Consider the following 12,687-nt stretch of genomic DNA (forward strand, 5'->3'; position numbering starts at 1 on the left):
ACATTTTTCAGGGGGGGGGGGGTGACCTAACCTAACATTGTAAATTTTTCTAAAAATGTTCAGGGGGGTGGGGGGACCTAAAAAAACATTTTTCAGGGGGGGGGGGGTGACCTAACCTAACATTATAAATTTTTCTAAAAATGTTCAGGGGGGTAAGGGGACCATGGATAGGTGAACTAAACAAACATTTTTCAGGGGGGGGGGGGGTGACCTAACCTAACATTGTAAATTTTTCTAAAACTGTTCAGGGTTGTGGGGGAGAGACCCCCCAACCCCCCAAAAAAAATTTTTTTTTAAATTTTTTATTTTTTTTGTCAGGGACATGGGGGTAAACCCCTCGAAATTTTTTTTAAAATTTTTTTGTCAGGGACATAGGGGTGACCAAACCCCCCCAAAAACCTAATTTCTTTGTTTATGGACCGATTTTAAAAATTCTTTCAACATCCCTTAGGGTTGGAGGTGGGGGAGTCTCGGCGGGGGGGAGGGACCCCCCACCCCCCCAAAAAAAAAAAAATTTTTTAAATTTTTTTTTTTTTTGTCAGGGACATTGGGGTGACCCCCTCAAAAATTTTTTTTTAAAATTTTTTTTTTCAGGGACATGGGGGTGACCACACCCCCCCAAAAACGATAACACGATAAACAGAGTAATATTCAAAGCAGATTCATAGGATGGTTTAGGGAATGGGTTCGATCCCCACTTGTTTTAACACAATAAACAAAGTAATATTCCATGCAGATTCATAGGGTGGTTTAGGGAATGGGTTCAATCTGGGAATGGGTTCAATCCGGGAATGGGTTCGATCCCCACTTGTTTTAACACAATAATAGTTAAGGGAATTGGTTCAATCCCCACTTGTTTTAACACAACAATGGTCTAAAAATGTTCAGGGGGGAGATGTTTGGTTAGGTCAACCCCCCTTAAACATATTTAAGAAAAATCAATGATATTTAGTTAGGTTACCTCCCACCCCCCTGAACGTTTTTTTAAAAATCAAATTTTTTGAAACTTTAAACGAGTGTAGCGCACGAACCCCTTTAGCTAGAGTCCAGCAGTTAATTTCATTCAAAAGCTCTTAAAACGTACATGCGATTTGTTGTCTTTAAAAGCCAAATCGTTCCAGGAATCGCCCTGTACGATTAAAAATCTGATTTTGCTTAAAATCGCCCTAGTCTAACCTAAAGTTTCGAATTTTGCGCTTTTTTTTACATGCGCTGATAAATATTAACTGCCCCTTGCCTATGGTAAAAACTAGAACCCTGTAGGTTGAGTGAATCACGCAACCTTTCCAAAAATAGGAAAAACCTAACCTAATTTTCAAATCGTTATTACTCGGTAACCACTGAACCGAATTGGACAAGACCAACGTGGTTGAACGCGTCTTGACATGACAATTATTTTGAGTACTTACACGTCATTGTAGCTCAAAAATTGACTGTTTGACAGATGTATTTTTAACATTTTTTTAAAAAAATGTCAAATGATTTTTTGAAACTTTAAATGAATGTAGCGGACGAACCACTGGACCAATCGGTTTAAAATTAAAACCATTCAAAAGCTCTCAAAATGTACATGCGATTTGCCATCTTTAAAAGCCAAATTGGTCCAGGAATCACCCTGTATGATAAAAGACCTGTTTTTGCTTAAAATCACCCTAGTCTAACCTAAATTTTCGAATTTTGCACTTTTTTTTACATGCGCTGATAAATATTAACTGCCCCTTGCCTATGGTGAAAACTAGAACACTCTAGGTTGAGTGAATCACGCAACCTTTACAAAAATATAAAAAACCTAACCTAATTTTCAAACCGTTATTACTCGATAACCACTGCACCGATTAGGACAAGACTAACGTGGTTAAACGCGTCTTGACAAGACAATTATTTTGAGTACTTACACGTTTCTGTACCTCAAACCTAACTGATTTGAGATAAAAAAAACTGAAAAGACGTTTTTTGATCTCATTTCGGTTAGGTTAGACCTAGGAAGCTGGTTAAGTACTCTAAATACGCGTCTTAATGAGACAAACAACTTCTCTTTCCATGGTCTGGAGCTGAGACTAATTTTAAGACACGTTTTACAAGGTAAAGCGATGAGGCCAAAAAATACGTTTCATAGGTTAAGTTAGGTTACGGTGAACCACTGGACCGATTTGGACATGACCAACGTGGTTAAATTCGTCTTGAAAAGACGAATTTTTAGAGTACTTACACGTCAATATAGCTTAAAAATTGACTGATTGGCGTCAATTTTAGAAAATTTTAGGATTTTGAAGAAAAAAATTACAAGTGTCTTTTTTAGTTTTTCGAGGCTGGAGGCCGCCAGAGGCCTCTGGCGAGGTCGATTACATCGGACACTTTTGAAGAGCTCGTCGCGCTGATATCCGTAGACACTTAAAATGTTAGATTCGGTCAACTAGAACCGAAGTTACGAATTTTCTTAATCTAGACAAAAATAGGGATATATATGTAAGTTTCAAAATATGGTCTATTTTCTGGGGTATAGGTTAAAAATCTAACCTAACCAAAGAGGAGTCGATTTTTTCAAAATTTTTTTTTATAGGCATCAAGAACATGCCCATGAAAGCTTAAGTTATAAAATGCTAAGATTTTTGTTGAAAAATAAGCGCGCTACAGGCCTCGCACACTTTTTTTGCTTTTCGCACAGTTTGCAAGTGTGCGGCACAGTTCTAGGTTTGAGGCCTAACCTAAGCTACTTTTAAGCTACTTTTTAGGTTAGCATTTTTTAGGGAAGCCTTAGTAGGTCCCAAACTACCTATTAATAAATTTGCTAACCTAAAAATGTTAATATTTAAAAGCTAGGTTAGTCAACTTAACCTAGATTCTGCACAAAAGGGTAGGTTAGTTTTACCTAACCTAACCTAACCTAACCTAACCTAACCTAACCTAACCTAACCTAACCTAACCTTAGCATGAATCCTAGACATCCCTCTAGTATTAATCTGAACATCCTTTGACCTATAATTTCCATCGTTATTAGGAGTAAAAAGTTTTTTGAGCTAGGACCTGGTGCACCAAGACTTTGTGTATGTGAACCTTGAACACTTAGATTATATAGTGTTCTTTGCATAGTTTGCATCATTTAATACATTTGGCCATGTTTTGTTGCAAAGTTGTTATCTGTTGATTATTACTATAAGAATATGAATTTTGTTGATTTTGACTCTTATTCCTTATAACGCCCCCCCCTTATTATCTCATTTCCTATTAGAGCTAGAGGGCTAATTTTTTTTGTGCAAGTCCATGGTTTGATAATGAATTTCCGACCTTTTATAAGTCAATTTTCGCTTCCTTCACCCTTTTATTTAACAACCTTTGTTTTTAGGTCTTTTTTTACTTAAAAATTTCAAACGGCTGTAACTTTCTTATTTTTGAAGCTAGAAGAATTTTTTTTTCCAGAAAATGTTTATCTTTATGTAAATTTTACATTAGAAATATCAAATATAAGTTTCAGCGGCCGCAGCTGTACTTAGCAGCTGCCAGCCGCCGCAGTCGGCGGTCGGCAGGAAAACGGTGGCGGATCTTCATAAAATTTTAATACGTTATGTAGACATGTAAGAAAAGCTGAAGTTTAAAATTTGAAGTCTCTAAGTCAAAAATTACGGCCACAGTAGCCTTTTAAAGATTTTTGGAGACCTGGAGGATCAGAACCTGCAGGATCATACCTGGAACCTGAAAGTGACTTGAACACCTGTATTTTATATGAGGATGTACTACTAGAGGATTTTTTAGTATTTTGGTATGATGAAATGCTTTGTTTTAGTCAAAAAAAATTTTGCTCTTTACCTGGATGACCCTGCCAGGTTTGCTGGCATCCTGTGCCCGCCAGGATGGAGATATTCAAAAAATTCCAACTCTCAGTTATGTGTCATACCCATACTTAAAAAGTCAAGCAGTTTGGGCTCTTTATCTTTCACACACAGAAAATGAGATAGAAAAAACCGGATGGGGGAGCGTTCAACGTCCCCCCCTCTGACCGTTAAGGGTTAAAATTGTATAAATTGTAATGTAACTTTTATATAATAAAGTTTAGTATAGAAAGAACTAAACCAAGTTATAAAAAGGATGTTACACTTATATACCTTTAGCTATACTTAAAATTGTATAAATTGTAATGTAACTTTTATATAATAATGTTTAGTATAGAAAGAACTAAACCAAGTTATAAAAAGGATGTTACACAATTTATAATTAACTAATATTTTATTTGTACAAATTTGTATAAATATATATGAATGACGCTAGTGAATACTCCACCATTAAATAATTATAAATGACGCTAGTGGAATACCCCACCTTTAAAATGATGTTAAAAACCAAATATATTTAATTAAAAAATATAATACCCTGTTGAACTCTGAGTGCCTCCATTGTACCATTTTTGTTCTCTTAAACAAAAAATACCAAAATACATTTTACTATATATAAAAGATAACTCAATATTATACCTTTATTTTCTTAACTTATTGCATGATGTTTAATACATGATAACTACATACTGACTGCCTTAAAGCAGAGCCTTGAATACCAATGTGCGCTTCACTATACGTGGAGCTGGTTGTACATTTTTGCAATGATGCAAATATATTTGCAACAGCATCAATTTTCTTTTCCAACCCCCCCCAAGATCACTTGGTTACCAAATTTCCAGGACCTCCTCTTATTTGAATATATTTTTTCTCCACCCATCATAACGCAATTTTTTTACCGCCATTATGCCCATAATCACCGCCCTTAAAATTATTTAATAAAATTTCAAATTTTTTAAATATTTTTAACAATCATTTTTAAGACTGTTAAAGGCTCCTTAAAATTCATTACCAAACAGGTCCTACTGCAGTTTAAGTGATCTTTAAGCCAGGACAAATCTCTTTCATTCAATTACAAATAAGTTATAACTTCATTCATTCATCCCATTGTCTTAAAATCTTAAAAATATTCAACTTTGGCCTTCGGGGACAAGTGTAATAAATAGCTTGAAGGAGTAAGACAATCATATCGTAAGTTTATAGTATTTTTCAAAATATACTCAAAATGTCAAAAGTAAGGTTTCAAGTTCGACCCCTGCTCAAATCAAAACCTCAACTTCTTCACTTGTATAATATAATTCAAAGAGATAGATAGAGGACAATCCACTAATCCCAAAAGTTTTATAATATTTTCTTATTCGTTGGCTTAACAACTTTGGGGACTTGATTGAATTTTGATTGGTTGGTTACTTAGGTTGAGTGGTACAACTTAACTTTTCTTAAAATAGGTTTGTAAAACTTTAAAATGTTAAAACTTCATGTTAAAAATTAATCCTAAGTAAAATTAAACTTACCCCCTCCCCAGGAACCGCCCACAAATTATGTAACCCTTTTATTTAAGCATCATGTTAAAAATTAATCCTAAGTAAAATTAATCTTACCCCCTCCCCAAGAACCGCCCACAAATTATGTAACCCTTTTATTTAAGCATTATGTTAAAAATTAATCCTAAGTAAAATTAATCTTACCCCCTCCCCAAGAACCGCCCACAAATTATGTAACCCTTTTATTTAAGCATCATGTTAAAAATTAATCCTAAGTAAAATAATCTTACCCCCTCCCCAAGAACTGCCCACATCATGTTAAAAATTAATCTTGAACCCCCCTCCCCCCCATAAAGAAAATAAACATAATGAAAATTCATTTTTCACCACTCAAAAAATTATATATAGATATATATACAGGGTGTCCCACTTAAACTGTTTTTTTTTAAACGCTTATTACTCCCTTAATATTTGAGCTATCTTCCTAAAATAAAAAGTATTTGGCAGCCTAATACTGACCATTTAATGATATAGTGATGAAAAATCCGCAAAGTTGACAGAAAAAAATCTACAAGGTAATACATAACAGGCTGATTTTAGTGAATATAAGACTAATCCACAAGAAAATTATGCCTTAGTTAACTTTTAAAGCATCTGGTGGTCAAACAGTGGATCACAAAGACTTACTTAAGACATTATAAGAACTGGCATTGTAGTCTAATAAAAAAATCTGGTATATTTCAGGTTCTTGTGTGCATTTAAAGCGAGCTCACATGAAAAATTGACAAAGAAGACCAATATTATGCCTATTTTTACTTATTGTTCACTTATATTACACTTCAGATTCTTTAATATTGAGAATTTCTAGTATGCCATGTCAAGATTGTTCTATTTTTGTGCTTAGAAAGTCTGAGCGACTAGCAGTTTGGACCCAAACTAATCTTAAAGTTCACAAAGCAAATATTTTCTTGTGGGTTAGTCTAAATTCAATAAAATGAACCTCTTATGTAATACCTCGTAGATTTTTTCCTGTTTATTTTGTGGATTTTTCATCATTACCCTATAAAATGGTCATAGTAGGCTGCCAAATACTTTTTATTTTACTAAGATAGCTCAAATATTAAGGGAGTAAAAAGCGTTTTAAAAAAAACAGTTTACGTGGGACACCCTGTAGATATATAGATTGATAATTGACAAAAATAGATAGATAGACAGACATTTATATAGACAGATAATAAAGAAAATAAGATAATTTGTTTGTTAGAACTAACAGTGTCCAAACTTTTCTGTCAATAATTCTAATGCACAGAAGGAGGAGTAAATTTATCATCTATTGTCTTATCCCTTTAGATCCCTGGTATAAATACAAATACAGCAATGCGTCAAATAGGGTTTTAGGTCAAATAGTTTTTAAAGCATAAGCAATGACAATTATGTCTGTAAGTAGCGCACTCACAGAAGGACAGACGATTATTATTTATAACATAGATAAAGAGTCGCAGCGCTACTAAAAATTAAATGTTTCATTGTAATTTCAGTGAAATCTTAGTAAAATTATTTTGTTTTAATCTTTACCACAACAATTGAAACAAATATAGAAATTATAAGAAGCGTTGTTACTCTATAATCAAGGTATGTCCATACATCCCTCTGTCTGAGTCTTTTTACGGAAATACGCTATATTGTTTTTAATCAATGGGAGGGGGGGGGGAGGAGTTTTATTACTGAAAGTTTTCCTTTGGATAACAAGATTACAACACAAAGTATAATGTAATATGCGACGAAATATTTGCGGTTCTGAACAATGATTTGATGAACAAAAAAATAAATTAACAACATTTGACTGACATTAATCAATTGAATAACTGACCTGACCAACCCAAGTTCAAACCCTCCCCCCATCACACCTAACCTAACCTAACACACATATATTTTTGTAGTTTTATAATAGATACTAGCGAATGCTACCCTAGCATCTAGGGACTCTATATTCGAAGAAAGGTGGAAGACAGGAAAATAGCCTAAAACCGTACCTACCCAGCCATTTTACATAAACTCATCCTAAAACCAATATGTAGACACACAGTAAACCTAATATATAGAAAAAGATTGTTATAAATATTTAAACCTTTGAAATCTTTAGATAAATTTTCCACAAATTTGGTAATTACCATTGTATTTCAGATTCTTTTTACAGACATCCTGTTATTTTATTTATTTTTTGGTTTTCAATGATAATTATAATATATAATTAAAATGAAATATCAAATAACTATTGACTATTCTTTTATTTTTGCCTTTGACCGCTGTGACTGGCGCAAATAAAAGAAGACAGAAGTCTCCACCCACTTGGTTATATAAACTTATAAAGGTAGGTATGACGCCATGTTATCTCAGTCATAAGAAATTCGTAATCAATTCAAGTCAAGTCAAGCAGCGCAGCAGCTGGAACAGGAAGCAGCCATACCAGCCCCCGTACAACCACCGCCAGCTCCGGCCCGCGGCCGCCAAGTTCCGGCACAGCAGCCAGCAGCGCAGCAGCCGGAACCGGAAGCAGCCATACCAGCCCCCGTACAACCACTGCCAGCCGCCGTACAACTCCCGCATGGAATTTAAAATTTTTCTGGCCATGTTGCGGGTGTGAACTTGACATTTACTAATGTCACGTTCAATGTCACCAACTGCCCCCATCATCACCAGTAACTAACTGTCTTCATGCCATCATCCACTCATTGTATATACCATCATTATAATTGTAAATAAGAAACCACCAGTCATCATTCCATAACCAGTAACCTGCAACCAACATTATATAATTATAATTGTAAATAAGAAACCAGTATTTTTAAACCTTATTATTATTTGTAAATTGTAACAGTCATGACTCATTTTTGTAACTCGTTATTTAAATTCTAACTATTGTAAATAATAAATCTAAAAATAGTAACTTTCTGAATTTTCTTATTGGTGGATAGAATATGGATAGATTCAGATTACAATTTGAATTACAAGATTAAATGTTGCTGTTGTCATCCTTGTCAAATAACATATTACAGAGTAGCTTTGTAACTAAAAATTCAAAAAAATCAAAATGTTTAAAATGGACTCACGGACATTCTGGTAATGATTATAGAGTTGCTAAGCTTTCTAAATTGTACCCAACTACTACAGGAATCATAATGGAAAGTTTAAAATCGATAGGACAATTCTTCTTCATTAATATTCTGCTTATTCAACTTTGCAACTCTAAATGTGTTAATGTTTGTTTTGGAGCTTTGCTTTTATGTATGTTGTCATCCTTGTCAAATAACATATTACAGAGAAATATCTATTTTCAAGACTGTTAAAGGCTTCTTAAAATGCATTACCAAACAGGTCCTACTGCAGTTAAGGTGATCTTTAAGGACTAATCTCCTTCAATTACAAATAACTTACTAGTGGCTTCGTCCCATGTTCCTAGGGATATCTTATATTTCATAGAGAAAACTAGCTTAAAACCTGACCAGGACCTATTTAAAGTTTTTTGAAATGGAGAACTAAACTGCTGTAGTCTATAAATTAGAAATTTTGAGTTTCTTGTCTTTAAAAGCGAAGCTTTTCTATAATAAGAGTCAGTCCGAAAAATCAGATCATCGGTTAATTAGATCACAGAAAAATGTAACTAAAAATTCAAAATTCCATATTTATTATATTTCTTCGTTATAAGTTTTTTTTGTCTGTAGCTTAAATAATATGTTGAATGATATGTTTTTTTTTTCTAAAATTAATTCCACTTACATACTATAAGTATACTTCTTATTATAAATTTCTATAACTTACTTTTTTCCGTTTTTTTTTGGGGGGGGGGTGGGTGAGGTAGGTTTATATCAACAAGGATGACAATATCCATTAAAGCGAAACATTAACATAAATGTATAAGTATAATCAAAATTATAAGTAAGTATTATATAGTTGCTATGCTTTCTAATTCTATAAATTCTATACAATAATAACATATTAATAATGGACAGACTGACGTCTATAACCAACACAAATTATAGAAAAGCTTTGTTTAGTAAAGAGGGGAGGGGAATTTATTTATTATTTCCTAATTTCCATATGTCTTGTGTTGTTATTCTTAGGGGGAGGGGGGTCATAAATCAAGTTCATATATTGGTCAACCTTTCTTAAATAGGGGAAGGGGGGAGTATATTGTCAAAGCTAAAGCCATATAGAATTTCATATCGGTCAACCCTTCTTAAATAGGGGAGGGGGGGGAGTATATTGTCCAAGCTAAAAGAATTTCCATTGTGTTCACTTCACTATTTTTCATTTAAAACTTCTTAAATCTTAATGAATATTACGTAAATTTACGAGATCTTACTGGACAGACATACTTACAAAGCTAAGTTCATATATATTTAAGATTTTAGATTTGTTTTGTAATTTGTTTCCCTTCAGTATTTTATTTTTTTTTTGGAGCGAAGCTATTTCATAATTAAGTTTTTTTATAGACATTTTTCCGTGCATTTTAAATTTGTTTCACTTTTCCCATGATTACTAAAATAAAAGTATAATGTCAGTTGTCTATAATACGATAGGATAAATATCTATTCCAATATGGCTTCTAAATTACATATACGGCACAAATTTTGACGTTGAATTGTGTGTGTGCGTCTGTTTTGATCTAGCTGAAATTTCGCGCGGGGTGGTTTAGAATTAGATCACCATTGAAGAAATGATTTAAAGATCAAGCTCAGGATTAATACATTGTGATACAAGATGGGGATGGAGAATATCGTAACCAACCTGGTATTTATGATGGGGTACAATGGTGGGGGGGGGGTGGGTGGTTGGGAGTGGTTGAAATTTTAGTACATAAATTTTCTGTAAGAGGATGAATATTTTAAATTGTTTTTCATTTTTTATACTTTCATTGGTAAGAAAACAAATAAACACAAATCAAATTTAAAGTTTTACAAAACTATTTTAAGAAATGTCAACTTAAGTTTGATATAAATATAGATTTCAAATAGTCAGTAGTTTAATTATCATTTAATGTAGATCCACCAAATTGGTTGGAAGTTAGGTAGGACCAACTTAATGTCAAGTACTCTCTTTTATGAAGGCTTTTTGGCCAATTATACAAAGATATGATATAATGATAGCTTTTCCCATGATTACTAAAATAAAAGAATAATGTCAGTTGTCTATAATACGATAGGATAAATATCTATTCCAATATGGCTTCTAAACCGATTTATATCTGCTGGATTAGAACCGGCTCTAAGCAATACTGAAAAATCATGTTTAGCTTCGTATTACAGGCAAATTTCCACAATTATTAAAATAAAAATCATAAAATTAATGTTAAATTTTTTAGCACAGGCCATAGGCACCTCAGGGCCCACAAAACTGGTTTTATTTGTATATTTTTTTTCATTCTAAATAACCGTAGAAAGCTGTCTATAATATGATGCGATAAATATCTATTTCAAACCGTTGGGTCAGTATTTAATAGCTCTTCATTATTAATTTAAGCATCTTAAATTTGTCCTATAAATTTCAAACTATGAATTTCCAGCCAAAAAATTGTTGATCAACAGTGCAGTTACTCTTTAATTTATTTGCCTTGTGGCCTTTCTTGGGTGTAATTAAATATCTAGGTTTACAATTCAAATATTATGCTATTTTTATTCTAATGGGGGATAAAATCTTTGTATCATTTTTAGTCTTTTAAAATCAAGACCCGATGAACGGCCAGAGGGATGGGTAGATATTTCAAATATTTCAGGCAGGGAGTGGACATCTGGCTGTTTATTACACTAGCCCCCAAAGTCTTATAATAACGTTTTCTTATTCTTTGATTTCTTGGGGATTTTTATTAAATTTTGATTGGTTGGTTCATTTAGTCGAGTGTCCAATCCAAACGTTTCAACCACTAATCATAATCTCGCTAACCCCCGGCCCCAAAATATGTAGGTAGAAAGAGGGGTTTCGATATTTATCGCATCATATTATAGACATTTTTCCATGCATTTTAAATTTGTTTCGCTTTTATGGATTTTGTGTATTGTAACTTATAAAAAAATTGCTCATTTGTAAACATCATATTCATGACCAACTTCCTATCATAAAGATTTGTGAGGGGAAGGGGGGAGGGGGCTATATACTGTTTAATAAACGTAGGTCTAAGCAAAGTTTTTCTATAATTTGTATTCTTGATCCGTCAGTCTGTGCATCATTAATTTAATGTTAGTATTGTATAGATTTAGAAAGCGTTGCAACTATATAATACTTACTTATAATTTTGATTATACTTATACATTTATGTTAATGTTTGATTGTACTACCATTTCGCTTTTATGGATGTTGTGATCCTTGTTGATATAATTAAACCTTAAAAATTTTCCTCACCCTCCCCCCCCTTCATATTCATATTTGACTTGCAACTTTGGATGAAAATAAATACCCTTTAGGATTTAACTTTGACTTGACCTATACTCCCCCCCCCCCCCACCTCTTTTAGCAAAAGTTGATCATATATCATATATTAGGGGGAGGGATCTTTTACAACGAGACTTAAATAAATATAAGAAGAGTAAGTATTTAGAAAAAAATAACATATATAATAGGATACTAGTTCAGATATTTCTTAAGCTAATGACCAAAAAAAAAAAAAATAACAACATGGCACAAATTTTGACGTTGAATGTGTGTGTGTGTGCGTCTGTTTTGATCTAGCTGACCTTTACAGGGTAGCTTCTTATAGTTTAATTTGTATATTTATCTTTCTTTTTTGCTTTTAAAAATTTATGTATTTATTAACGTTAAGCTTCAGACAAAAGCCAACAAAAAAAAACTGTTGCTAGAAATATGCGAAGGTTCCGTGATCATATGAACATGCTATATTATTTGAGAAATCCAATATTTTTTTAAAAAGTCAAATTGCCCAATAAAATTAAAAGGTCTAGCTAAGTTTTTGAAAGGGATAATTAGTGATTTACAACCATATCCTGGCCGTATGAAAATGTATAGCTATTTCAATATTTATCATATACCCATTTAACCCCTTTCTTTCACACGTTTAACCCCAGTATGAAAATTAGGGAATTTAGCAATATTTGGCACCAATTTTAATATTTTGAAGCCTTAAATTAGCTTTTGAAACTAACGATATGACTGAAATGTAGCTTCTCAAAGGTCCTGGGAAGGTTTATAACTATTTTGATGGAAGGTACCACCCTCCTCAAAAAAAAAAATCTCCCCCCCCCCCATACCAATTTTTACAACTTTTTCTTTTAAAAACTTAATTGGGGGGAATATCAATTTATCCTTTTTACTCATTTCATAAATTAGGGAATTTAGCAATATTTGGCACCAATTTTAATATTTTG

This window comes from Acartia tonsa, chromosome 14 (genome assembly GCF_053477335.1).
Source record: "Acartia tonsa isolate MP-2025a chromosome 14, ASM5347733v1, whole genome shotgun sequence".
NCBI classification, from domain to species: Eukaryota; Metazoa; Arthropoda; class Copepoda; order Calanoida; family Acartiidae; genus Acartia; species Acartia tonsa.